Raw genomic sequence first — 13255 nt, forward strand, 5'->3', positions numbered from 1 at the left:
GATACGGTGGCCAGAATTGAACACAATACTCAAGGTGAGATCGCACCATGGAGTGATATAGATCATTATAATGTTCTTGGTCTTATTTTGCATCCTTTTCCTGATAATTCCTAGCATCCTGTTTGCTTTTTTGACCGATGCTGCACATTGGGCAGAAGATTCTACAATGACACCTAGATCTTTTTCTTGAGTGCTGATTCCTAAGGTGGACCCCCCTAGCATCATATCTTTTCCCACAGAAAGCTCAGCAGCCACTGGGCCTGAACATGGGCTCCCTGCTTCCCAGTTTGACTGGGCGTGTGCTTGTGCACATAGTCCAGACATGTTTCTCCCCCTTAACTTTCCAGTGCTCAATGCTAACAGCATGTATATAATTTGTATGCTATTAGTGTTGAGCATTGGGAAGTTATTTTGCTGTGCTGTTCCTGTAGTAGTTCCCGGTGCTGTTCCCTACAGCGTTGAAGTTTTTGAGAATCAGCCCCTGAGTAGCAGAGAATAACCATGCAAAGGCTATTGTTACAGTCAACCTGTTATACATTTTAATTAAACTGGCTGCCCATTCTGGAAGGGGTTAGAGACCTTAGGTATGTAGAGGAGATCTCTATAAAAGGGAGAAATGGCTCTGTACAATAGCAAGCTATTGGGTTTGACACTGGCAGAAACCTGCTATTGTACCTTTGGGCTATTAAAATTGTGACACACTTGCTGTAAGATGGAAATGTTGCCTTTTGCTTGGCAATAGTTTAGAGAAACATAACTAGACATGGTTGGATCACATCATATGCATTAAAATAGAATTACAATAAAATGTATTTTTAAAACATTCCATTGGAACAAAAAAAATCATTGTTTTTTGTTGTGATCCTGTACCATGTGTCACAAGAGTTCTGAAATAGATTTCTTCATGAATATGGCAGATAGATACTTTATACTTGCACTGTGAACTGATTGCCTATATTATCTCTTACTGTTAATTTGAAACATTGCCCATAAATTATGGGGGAAGTCCCCTATATATTATCAGGGTAAGATCTCATCATTTTTTCTTGGGCCACCTTCCATGCCCACAAATTACAGTACAGGGGTTTTTAAAACCACAAGTAGTTCCTTATCATATGTTCAGGCAAGCAGATACTTAGTTTTTATTCTCAAACATATTTTGGTCTGTGAATCTGCAAAAGCTATACATGTAAAAAATGATAGGAATGCATTTTTGTAGCATAAAGAGAAATTATAGTGTCTTGACTCCTAATCAGACATCAAATTGCTTGCTTAAAAAAACACTGATTACTGCTGGCTGTACAAGAAATTCTAAATGAACTCTTGATCCTTCTTGTATGCATCCATATAGTTTGTCTGTTGCATTATGGATGAGATGACTATGAAGGAGGAAGTAGATGCAGAGTTTGATTTACTGGTTTCAAAAATATTTGAAGGAAATCGGTGATATGGGAAGATGGGGGTGGAGAGAGATGTGTAGAATGTTTTCAGACGTTAATAGCTCACAGAGCCAAGCCTATCCTATGTGTTTCATGTCCTCTGAGCTCTTAACTGAGCAGTCATTTGAGAAAGAAAATACCCTAGGATGAAGTGGGTGAACTGAAAAAGGAGAATGAGGTCTGAGGCAGCCTGTAAGTATGAAGAAATGACCGAATGCAGCTTGTATAGATACCTCTTTGGAAAGAAAAGCTGTAAAATGTAAGCTACTACCTTTTGTTTGCGTTTTCTGAAGTATATATCTTCTCTGTCTTGTATATCTTAAAGCAGTTAATTGATCATATAAGTCACCTTTCAGAACTGAGGCACTTAATAAATGTTCTAGTATCTATTTCTGTCAACCTTGCTCAATATACATGCTGGGCTTGATTTTATAACACCTAATTAGTAAAGGCAACATAAGCACCTAGGTTCCTTTATAACATAGGCTTCTAGATCCAGCCCTATCAGTACACAAATGGTGATATACAAATTTATACTTGCTTTGAAAAAGGTGTAAATGAGTGTTTACACTGCCCAAGTACCTGCATATTTTATCAAATACATCAGAATTCCACCTTTGCTTCACCTAGACTGTCCCTGGGAATGCCCACATGCAGATTATGTAAATGCAGGCTCACACTTTCCATCCACGTATATTTGTTTTGTCTGTGTATGCAATCACGCAATTATATAAAAGGCCTTTTTTAATTTGTAAAATAGGCTTTAAATGCAGGAAAGAAACATTGTAAAATTACCTTTCACCAAAGTTTTAGAGAAAAATATGTACTGAGCTGACCAGAGAATGTCTATCTCCCTCCCCCCCCCCCCCCCATAAACCCTAAGTGATGTTGTGATGTCTTCTGGCAGAGCCTGACATAGTAAAATTAGTTTTTGAAGTTTATAGAGCTCTTCAGCAAGGTCATCTACACATATGCTGCATTTCACATACTGATGACATTATACCGAACCACCTTTTTCTCTCTGAATAGCACATCAGATGCATCAAAATTTTTTCTGTGTACAGCACTGTGTTTTGAGTAATACAGTACTGGGGGGGGGGGGGGGGGGGGGTCGATGCAGAAAAGCTTGCAGTACAGCCATACGCGGATATCTGAGCACTTGGCTTCTATCATGAGTGTAATATCATAGCATACAAGAAGCTAATTGTGTGCAAATTTTATATGTGGAAAACATGTAGCAAATGTGTTTGGGGGGGGGGGGCGGAGTATGTCAGATGCATGCACACATGGTTTTGTGGTAAGCATAGCTTCTTGTTCACATGTCCAAACAAAAACCGAAAGGGTCAGCACACATCAGCGCTTGTTCTTCTGTTTCTAAATATGAGCCTCGCAAAACTATTTACACATGAAATTTTTGCGAGGCTCATATTTAGGCACAGAAGAACAAACAGTTTTATTCCAAAATGCGCATGTTTATTACTTTCCATCTGCTTTTGAAACTTGCAAGAGTTCCCTTCCGCTTGCAAAGCAATACCAAACTGTCAGCTAAATTTGAAAGATTGACAGGAAATCCTCTCCACAAAACCAGCTACACCATCCCGGACCCTAATGAAAAGATTCTCTCTACATTGCATGGAATACCTAATTTAGCTCATTAACATACATTTATAACATGTCATATAGCTATGTCTTCCACGTGAGTTAACACCTGCATACAAGGCATCTTAGCAATGCTTGGCGCATGCAACCCGCAGTAACCCACTGCTAAGCCTGCAGTTGCTTTCTGAATTACCTCAGCCTTCCTTCCTTTTCTTTTTTGCACTGTTATAGCCTGTGCTGGACTTGGTGCATTGAATGACACAAGCAGATATTTTTGAAAATTGTGGTGGTTTATTTGTTTGGCTATTCTTCTGTCAATATCCCAGAGAGGAATAGAACCTGCTGCAGCTTCAAAAGGTATTGGCAGTGCGCTAGGATTATATCTGTTAATAATACACAAAACTTATTTCCCAGGGAATTCTGTGGAAATCAATCATCTGGTTCTATCTCCATCTCTCTATTTTTTTACTCCCCCACAGCTTTTTCTAAAATCTTTTCCCCCTAGTGTGCACACCCCCCATAGCTCTGTCTCAACTGCCTGCACATACTCATCTTTTCATTTGCTACAGAAGTTGCCAAAGCCTCCAAGGGCATTGGTTCACCTCAAGTGATTCTAGGATATAACACCACTCCTGTTGTAGGCCACAGTGTCTCAACTCCCGCAGTCTTTGAAAAGGACTTAGAAGGATCAAGAGCATGTTGTATTTGTATCTGTGTTGATTTCTTGCATCAGCACTAGCAGCAGCAACATTGAGGTGTGGGGCTAACACAATTACCTTACCCTAGGTAAAGGGCGGGCAATGAGGGAACGTACAAAAAGTGACAAATAAAGTAAGTTAGCACTCTGGAATTTAGATCAGGTCACAGACATCCCTCCAATTACAGACCCAAATTCATCACAGCCTAAAAATAAATTCTGAAAAGAATGTACACAAGGCTCAGAGCCCTCCAAGGTGACAGAGCATAGTCAACCGAGCTGCTTGGCATTGCTTTGGGGAAGGTGGCCCCTAAGCCCGCTTTGGCTGAGGAAATCTCTCTGAGCTCTGCAGCACCCAGAAGATACGAAACCCGATCAATCATCGGTCAAAGTGAAACCTGTTGCTCGAGACTAAGGTGGAGAGGCAGTTCAAGGCCTTATTGTGCAGAAGAATGAGCTGTCCGCTCCAACAATGGAGGAAGAAATATCAAGAGTTCCCCTTCCTGTCTCTTCGTCAATTCAGGTCGGTCCCTTGGGTTTTTGTCTGGGAATAGAACCGGGCAACCAGGAACTTTTTCCCAAATTGAGTTTCGCGCAAAGAGTCCTGAACAAGACTATATGGTAAGTGATTCTACAACTGGGTCATGCCCTTTCAGTGCCATTGAATACATTTATTGTTAAACTTCAAGAGCAAGAGAAAAATTACCAATAAATGGAAGGAAAGGTTACTGCCCTACAAGTGGAGTGTGAAGGTTCTAAGGTGTAGATATCTTCTATTAATGAGGTACACAAAAGACAATACTAATTTAAGGTTTAAAGTTGAGTCATTAGAAAATTAGGCTAGGGTCTTGAATTTACGAGTTATTAATTTTCCAAAAGTGCTGTTAAGATCACCTTAAGTGTTTATTATATATTTGACTGACATTTTGAAGATACTGTAATTGTCGTTACCATCTATGACACAAGTATAGTACTTGCCCTTAACTAAGAAGAAATTAGAAAGTGAAAAACAATCTGATATGGGAGCAGCAGCTTTAAATGTCGCACAGATCTTGGAAACTTCTGATTTAGAACTGAAAGAGCTTGCAATGCTGATGGTGACTTTTGCCTTCAAAACTGACAGGGATCTGGTTTTATGGCTTTGCTTTAAATATAAGGAAGATCTGTTTATGAACACTAAAATAAGAATATAGCCAGATGTCTTGAGGAAGACCTAGAAGCATAGAAGAGATGTTATATTGATGAGACCTGCAGTGCTCCAATTAGGAGTATTTTTCTTTCTAAAATTTCTTTGTGAATGTATTGTAAAGTTCAGGTCTATTAAGTATGGGTTTTTTTTTTCTATCCTGTTCAATTATCCAGCTTCCTGGCAGCTAGCAAGAAGGTTGGATCTACATAGAGTGGATCACCCTTAGATTTAGTATAATGTTAGGTGAGTGCAGCAATCTGCCAAGTAAATTTTCAAGCCAGTCTTATTCTTTCTTAATTTAATGGTAATAGAAATAAAACAAGACACAGAAAAGAAAATAAGATGATACCTTTTTTTATTGGACTAACTTAATACAATTTTTTGTTGGGCTTTTGAAGGTAACCCTTCTTTTTTGGATCAGAAATTCAGAAATGAGCAATGATATATATCAGAATATATATCTGTGAAACATAAAAGCATTCCAATGGCAGTCTCATGGGGAAGGTAGGGGTGGGGGTGGGGGGTGAGAAATAGGGAGAGATGGATGGGTGATCAGAGGGTGTCAAAGCAGTATATTTTATGGTTTATAATGTGGTAGAAAACCCACCTGTCTGGTGGGTGTCAAAATGTTTCATCATTTTAACTTCAAAGGTTTTATGTTCTTGGATGCTTTTGAAAAAGAAAAGGGCTTCTTTCAGAAAATGGAAAGCAGGCCCTAATGAAGAAAATGGGGGGGGGGGGGGGGGGGGGGAGCACAAGCACTGACAAGTTAGATCTAAAAAAGTAATATTGTAGGCCAAGAGAGACTTTGAAAAGAAGCTTACTACAGGGACAAGAACTACTACTACTTAACATTTCTAAAGCGCTACTAGGGTTACGCAGCACTGTACAATTTAACATAAAAGGACAGTCCCTGCTCAAAGAGCTTACAATCTAAAGGACAAGTGAATAGTCAGTTCGATAAGGGCAGTCAAATTGGGGCAGTCTGGATATCCTGAAGGTAAGAGTTAGGTGCCGAAGGCAGCATTGAAGAGGTGGGCTTTAAGCAAAGACTTGAAGATGGGCAGGGAGGGGGCTTGACATAAGGGCTCAGGAAGGTTGTTCCAGGCATAGGGTGAGGCGAGGCAGAATGGGCGGAGCCTGGAGTTGGCAGTGGTGGAGAAGGGTACTGAGAGGAGGGATTTGTCCTGTGAACGGAGGTTTCAGGTGGGAACATAAGGGGAGATGAGGGTAGAGAGGTAGTGAGGGGCAGCAGACTGAGTACATTTGTAGGTAAGAAGGAGAAGCTTGAATTGAATGCGGTATCGGATTGGAAGCCAGTGAAGTGACCTGAGAAGAGGGGTGATATGAGTATATCGGTTCTGGCGAAATATAAGACGTGCAGCAGACTAAAAACTAAAAATAGTCCTAAAAAAAAGCTTGTGAGGGATTCTGTTGGACTGCTAGACAAACAAAGGGTAAGGAGAGTACTCAGAGAATAAGATGATAGCAGAAAAACTAAACAATTTCTTTGCGTTTACTGAGGAAGAGTTTGGGGGTCTAGAAGGTGCAATAATTATGTGTCTGGCAGTGGGCTGCCATTGCTTTGTTGATGTCCCTTCGCTCAATGCCCTTTGATTTTTATCTATTTAAACTACTATGCTGTGCTTTGTGCAAAATGTGGTAAATCATTTTAAACTAAACTAAATTGACTAAAAGAGTGAAAAAATGACAGGATCAAAGTTGATGGGGACAAAACTAGTGACGGGATTCAAAAATATGAAGAGCTGTTTATGCTGATTGGGGAGGAAGGAGTTCTCTGTGTTTGCAGCAGCTGCTGTTTGTAAGTACTTGATTCCCTTAAGTTATTTTTTTAGAATGATTCTATGTCTCTTATTTCATAAGAAAGCAGTGTTCATCAGCATAAAGCAAATTTAGATCAAATTGGTCTCAGTAGTGCAGCTTTCAGTATCATACATACATACCAAAAGACTTACAGCACGCCACTCGTCACTGACCAAAAGATCAGTGTCCTATATTCATGAGTTCATTCACAATAATAACTTTCAAATTATTTAAACTTTTTAAGTATTTAAATAATGTCTTTAAAGTATTTTCTAGATATACTCATCTGAATAATAGAAAATGTTGGGTCAGGGACTTAACCATCTGACATGTTTTGCTAACTCTGTATCAAGGATATGTCCCCTGAAACAGAAAAAGGAGAAAAATAAAATGCTAAATTCTCCTAAAATACTTGCAAAAAGTATAAAAAAAAACTTTTAAGGGTCATACCTGATAACTGCAAAAGTGCCGACTGTCCCTGGCTTAGTTGCTAACTGGGCATATTCAGTGGCACAATCCAGTTAAGTGCTGTTGAATATACCCAGGTAGCCCCAGACAAGCAATTTAAACAGCCAGAGCTGTTTCTGTCTGTTTAAATCGCTTTGAATATCGACCCGCAAGACTTTGCAGAAAACAGGACCACATTATTTGTCATAGATTTTGAAGATTTACCAACCTTCCAGAGCCCTAAGATCTCAAGATAAACAACATTGTTTATGCCAGTGAACTATAAATGCACTTTTCTGATATTTTGTTGGTAGCCTTCTGTGTGGTCTGTCCTCAACAGTGGAATAAATTGCTATTGGAACCGAGATTAATCCCAACAGTGAATGCAATTAAAAAGCAGCTGAAAGCATATGTGTCTACACAGGCTTTTCTTAACTGATTTGTTTATATTTATTTTATGTGTTAGTTTAGACCTCTGATTTTTAGAATTGATGGATTATGTACCTATTATTGTAATCTGAGGTGATGTGACCTTAACTGTTCTACGAGATCTGCTGACTGCCTAGCTTACTTTACTGGGTCAATAGCTAGCATCCCGGTTCTCATGGTAATATCCATATACCTATAGAACAGCAGCCAAACCGAACTTTGGTCCTGAGACAGCCTTAAGAACCACACCGGAAGGCCCAGGGAACTCTCTCCTCAGGACTGAGACACTTCATGTTTCAGATGAATGGACACCTCCATTCATTTTGTTCTCCCTCCACAAGTCATCCCAGTGATCCTCAGAGCTGGCTATCCAGCTATACTTAGCCTCTACCTTGGAAAATGTAGGATCCACTGGGCACCATTTTGCCATTCGTTTCCTCTTAGAAAAAATGTAAAGGTAAGAAATTAAATATAAAAGGAAGACCTGAAAAGTTCATTCCACAAATGATTCCCAACTAACTTGAGCGAATTTGAATAGTTCTGTCAAGAGAATGGGCACAGAAAAGCACCATTCTGTAATACAAAGGTGGTACACAGTTATCCTAACTGACTCATGGTGGTTATTGTAAAAGAGGTTTCCACCAGGTATTGAGTCAAAGGTTGTGAGAACTTATGCAGCTGAGATTTTGGTTCTTTATTCTTTATTACTTTTTGAATGTTTCTTTTAATAATTCTTTCATATTGAAAGTGTAAAGCATGTTGTGCAGATAGTGAAACAAGCTTCTACTTTAGTACACTTGAAGTGTATTTAGACAGCAGAATGTCAAAAATGTACAAGTGCGAAGACTTGCAAGGCATTGTAAGCAGTTGCAAACATTTTGCTTTACACTGTTTAATGTATTCAACTTGAATTTTGGAATGCGTTTGATAAAACTGATTTTAACGTTGTGATTTGAATTATGAAAATTGTGAATTACCATATGCTGTGCTATTATTGGGTCATCAGACAGTTCAGAAATCATGTACCTTTTAGTTATTATGTCACTGTCATCAATATATTCTAACATTCTTGTTCATTTGTTTCACTGTGCTTGATTGGATATATAATTTGTCTTTATCTGAAAGCTCACATCGAGTCTCATATCAATTGATAATGTTTCTGCTGTTGATGAAGCTTAAACTAGTAACAGGAGATCATGGATATATAACAAGTTTATTTAGAGTTGACATTTGGAAAAAGGCTGCAGTGTTTACCTTTTATTATCTGTCAGGGAAAGATTCTTATCAAGCTCTGGATCTGCAAATAAAGTATAAGGCAACTTGTCTAGAGAATCACAAAACAATTGAATTGGAAGGGATGATACAAGCAAGAAAAGAAACTTGTAAGGTTTTATTTTTATTATTATTCTCCAAATAACAGGTCAGGCTTAGGGGACCATAACTGAATCACAGAGACAGTTCTTCCATAATAAAATAAGGGTCTCTTTCACTAGTGTGCTGAAATCTGGGCTAGTGTGTTTTAATGTGGGAGATTCCCGGTCGCTAAACCCAGATGTAATGTGGCAACTAGGGATTTTTTTTTTAAATTTCAGGTCCTGCATTAATGTCCCCATTAGCACATGAGACCTGCAAAAATATTAACGCAGGAACATTTACTGCCTCCTATTTAGGAGGTGCTAAGTGCTCTTGTTTTAACTCTGAGTTATCCGGTTAGCGTGTGCTAATCAGTAAGCGCTTGCTAGGTAACGCAGAAATACCCACTATCTGTCCATGACATATATACCCCCTCTAAAAAAAAATATTTTTTTAAAATAGGTAATGTGTGATTAGCACGCAAGAACAGACAAAATAGTGCAAAACGCTTTAATGCATTTTGTGGTAAGCTTTTTCTCCCATGCTAACCACATATTAGGGCTTAATGCCCTTTAGTAAAAGGACCTATAATAAGGGTGGGCTTACGGGTGAACGCTCTGGTGAATTGCATAGGGCACTATTACCACTAGGTGTCCCTGTAGGTCTTCCAACCTGGAGATGGAGGTTGGCCCTTTCTAGTGGAGCTTGAAAGGGTGACTGGGAGTGATAGGAAAATAAATAGTTGGAAGGTTTGAGAGGAAATGATTGGAAAGAGTCAGAGTTGGGATGGTTTCAGGGGTGTAATTTAAGAGGACCAGAAAGGAGGCAGCCTTTGGATGGATAGGACAAGCGAGAAGGCAACGAAAGGAAAACTGAAGAGTAAATGAAAGAGAAGAGTGGTGAAATCTAGATTAGAATACAGGCAGAGGAAAGAAAAATGAAATGGAAAGATCAGCATCCATGACAGATGTAGGGGAGAAAGCAAAAATAGAAAAGAAACAGAAAATGGAAATGGAAATAACCATAGAAAAAGAACTATAAAAGACCAAGAAGGAAAGTGAAAAAGAGAGAACAGGGTTCAACGTAATTAGAAAAAAAAATAAAATATCCAGACAAAGGTACACAAAAGGCATTTATTTCTAGTTAAGGGGTTGGAATGTGTCAGTTTAAGGAATATGCATCTCTTTTATATATTTGCATTTTCTGTAGTATATGAGGAAATGCATTTCAGTTGCTTTTTGTTCTATGTTGGTGTTTCCAGTTCAGTTTTGGTTTGCATATCTAGTTATATAGCTTGTTATCATTTTGTATTTGGTGAGATTGTCTGTGTTCTTTCTGTGATGAGGCCTGGTGTTCTGCTAGCATACAGATTCTTTGGCAGCATCTGTAGCAGTTCAACTAGTTCTGTTTTTCTAGTAAAAGGTGTGCTATTGATACATTTTTGCATTTTCCTAGGTAGGGTGATTGGTCTTTGAGTCATGGAAGTTAGTGCTATTTAGGTATGGCAGTGTTACTATATAGGTTCTTAGTGTATGTCCTGTGGGTTTTCAGTAATTTCTTTGGTTGATCCCTATATTTAGACAATCATTTAGATTGGATTTATCAGTTTTTCAGTCTGCCCTTATCCAGTGTGGATTGCAATAAAAACATTCATAAAATATACAATAAACAAAAATACAAAAGCAGGAAAAACAAGATGTATCAAAAATACATCACTTAAACAGGACAATGAAAAGCCTTAAACGAAAGAAAGTCTCTTAGCTGCTTCTAAAATGCTAGCTCATAGGTCTCAAGTTTGAGCCGCAATAGCAGACTATTCCATTCAATAGGGCCATGGATGGAAAAAGTACCCATCCTTGTGAGTTCTAGGTGCAGGTGTTGTAATGAAGGAGTCACCAGCATATGTTGATGCTCTGAGCTTAAAGATCGTGATGGCATATACCACTGTACCTCAGCTTTCAAGTTAGAAGCTGGATCTTGGTAAATAGCTTTATGAGCCATAGTCAACAACTTATACAGAATCCTCCATCGCACTGGTAACCATTTCAAGCGTTTCAGGCTAGAGGAAATATGTTCAGAACGGGAAAGTTCCAATAACAGTCGCACGGCTGAATTCATTGCTATCTGAAGCCCTTGAAAGGAGGACTTTGGCAACCAAAGATAAATAATGTTACAGTAAGCTAAGCAACTAAATACCAGAGATTTAGTTCTATTGTCATCCTTACTGCTAGTAAGATCTCAGACTGAAAACTTGAGCCATCTTCCTTCCACTATTCATCACGGCCAGCGTAGCCCACTGTCATGAGATAGTGGCACAATTTGTGCCGTGAACCAACTGGGCCTAGCTTCAGTGAAGCATCAGGGACAGGCTGAAATTTCCAAGGGAAAGTGAAAAGCAGCCCAGGGCCTTGGAGAAATGCAAAGTTGATAGATGAAAGTTTAAAAGGCGATTGAGGACTGGAGAGTGAGAACGAGGATCAAATTTGAGTAGATAGGCAGAAAAGATAGAATTGAAGGAAAGCTAAAAGGGAAAGATAAATGTGTCAGAGACAGATGTAGAGGAAGAATGGAAGAAGACAGGAAGAGAAGAGAAATGGCAAATGGACAGCAGATAATGGAAAGAGAGGAGAAGACAGGTGGAGGAAAGCACATGTGAGATTGAGACCAATGTGACTGGGAAAATAAAATGCCCAGACAAGAAATTTTAAAAAATACTTGTACCTTTATCTTTAGAAATTGTGTATTACTGATATCTTTGTATTTTGTTCAGTACAAGAAGAAATGCATTTCTGTTTTTATTTCTTCCGTGCTGCAGTTATATTCTGAGTTTGACTTCTTGGAGTTCCCAGTTCAATTTTTGTCATCATATTTCTATTTTTAATTTGTGGTCCCTTGTTCTGTATTATTTGGTGAGAGTCTGCCTGTGTTTTGCATATGCGAGTGAGGTGCAGTATTCAGTTAGTTTGTAATTTCTCTCTAGAGATCTGTGGCTGTTCCACTTATTCTGTTTTCTCAGAAGGAGAAGTATTGGTGTTCTAGGCCCAATATAATATCTGTAGTGATGCATTTTTTCATAGGTAGGGGTGGTGCTATGTGAGTCCTTGCAGTGCAGTTATGGTATGGCAAGTTTTCTATAGGTTCTGATAGGTCTTTTTACATGGTTTTGTAATACTTCCTAATTTACCTAGCAGCTAGGAAAATCATGTAGAAATTTGATAGCCTGTGTAAATGATATGCTCATTAAACCACCCTGTTTACTAAGATGCGCTAGCGACTGCCACGTTCTAATGCCGACGCAGCCCATTGCTGGAATCCATGAGTATGTGTTTGGGGGCAGCAGAGTAAACATTTGCACAGGGCAGCAAAAAAGCTAGCAGCAGCCCTATTATTCATGCAAGGCTTGGGCCTATAGGTCAGCCAGTATTCCATTTTCTCATTCCATTTTATGGAATGCTCTACCACCATGTCTCTGTAAGGAATCTTCATATAACTAATTCAAGTCAGGTCTAAAACAGTTATTTTTTTCCAAGGCTTACAAGGGCAAATAACAGAGCCACCCTTACCTTCTTGCGTGTGTATAATTATGGTACAGCCAGAGACCCCCCCCCCCCCCCCCCCCCCCACTGGAATGGTGGAGGGTCCAGTCATAGAGCTCAGGCTATTACAGACCTTGGTCACATGTAAATATGTGGGTTGTGTCCTCTATGTCAAGTCTGTGATGATCATTATTATGTCTCAGTCCAGCCACTATTTATTGTTGATTGTATTCTGATGGCCATAAACCACTTTGATGTACTTGATTGAAAGACAATAAATCAAGTCTGAATAGACTAAACTAAACAGTAGTGTATGCAGATTTAATATGCATGACAGAAAATGATAGTCTTACCTAGAAGGATCTGTTTGATTTCTATTTGTGTGCTGTTTTTAAATATTCATGTACAATAAATATTGGTATACATTTTGGATTTTATTAAGTGCACAATATTAATTTGTGACAATTATATGCATGTTGGGGGGGGGGGGGTGCGGTGGAAGAAAGGAATGCAAGGCTGAAGTTCACCTAGGGCACCTAATACTTTTGCCCCAGCTCTGATCACAAATGAAACCAGAGAGCTACAGAGATTGAAGGAAGAGACAAGAAACATGGGTATGATGGATAGGGCAGGCAATCTTGATTCTGAGCCATAAAAATGCAAATGCATGTCTAGGGAGTATGGGATACAAGAATATATATAGATAGAGAGAAATATTTAAAATGTATAAGAGACTAGGGGG

General features: G+C 39.0%; 1 protein-coding gene across 4 annotated transcripts in view; it reads left to right on the top strand.

Moving 5' to 3' along the window:
* The window catches only part of NDST2 (N-deacetylase and N-sulfotransferase 2), a 619227-nt gene that overhangs the window by 288175 nt on the left and 317797 nt on the right, over positions 1-13255 (top strand). The gene's annotated exons all lie outside the window — the stretch shown is intronic.

Source organism: Microcaecilia unicolor, chromosome 5, assembly GCF_901765095.1.
Source record: "Microcaecilia unicolor chromosome 5, aMicUni1.1, whole genome shotgun sequence".
NCBI classification, from domain to species: Eukaryota; Metazoa; Chordata; class Amphibia; order Gymnophiona; family Siphonopidae; genus Microcaecilia; species Microcaecilia unicolor.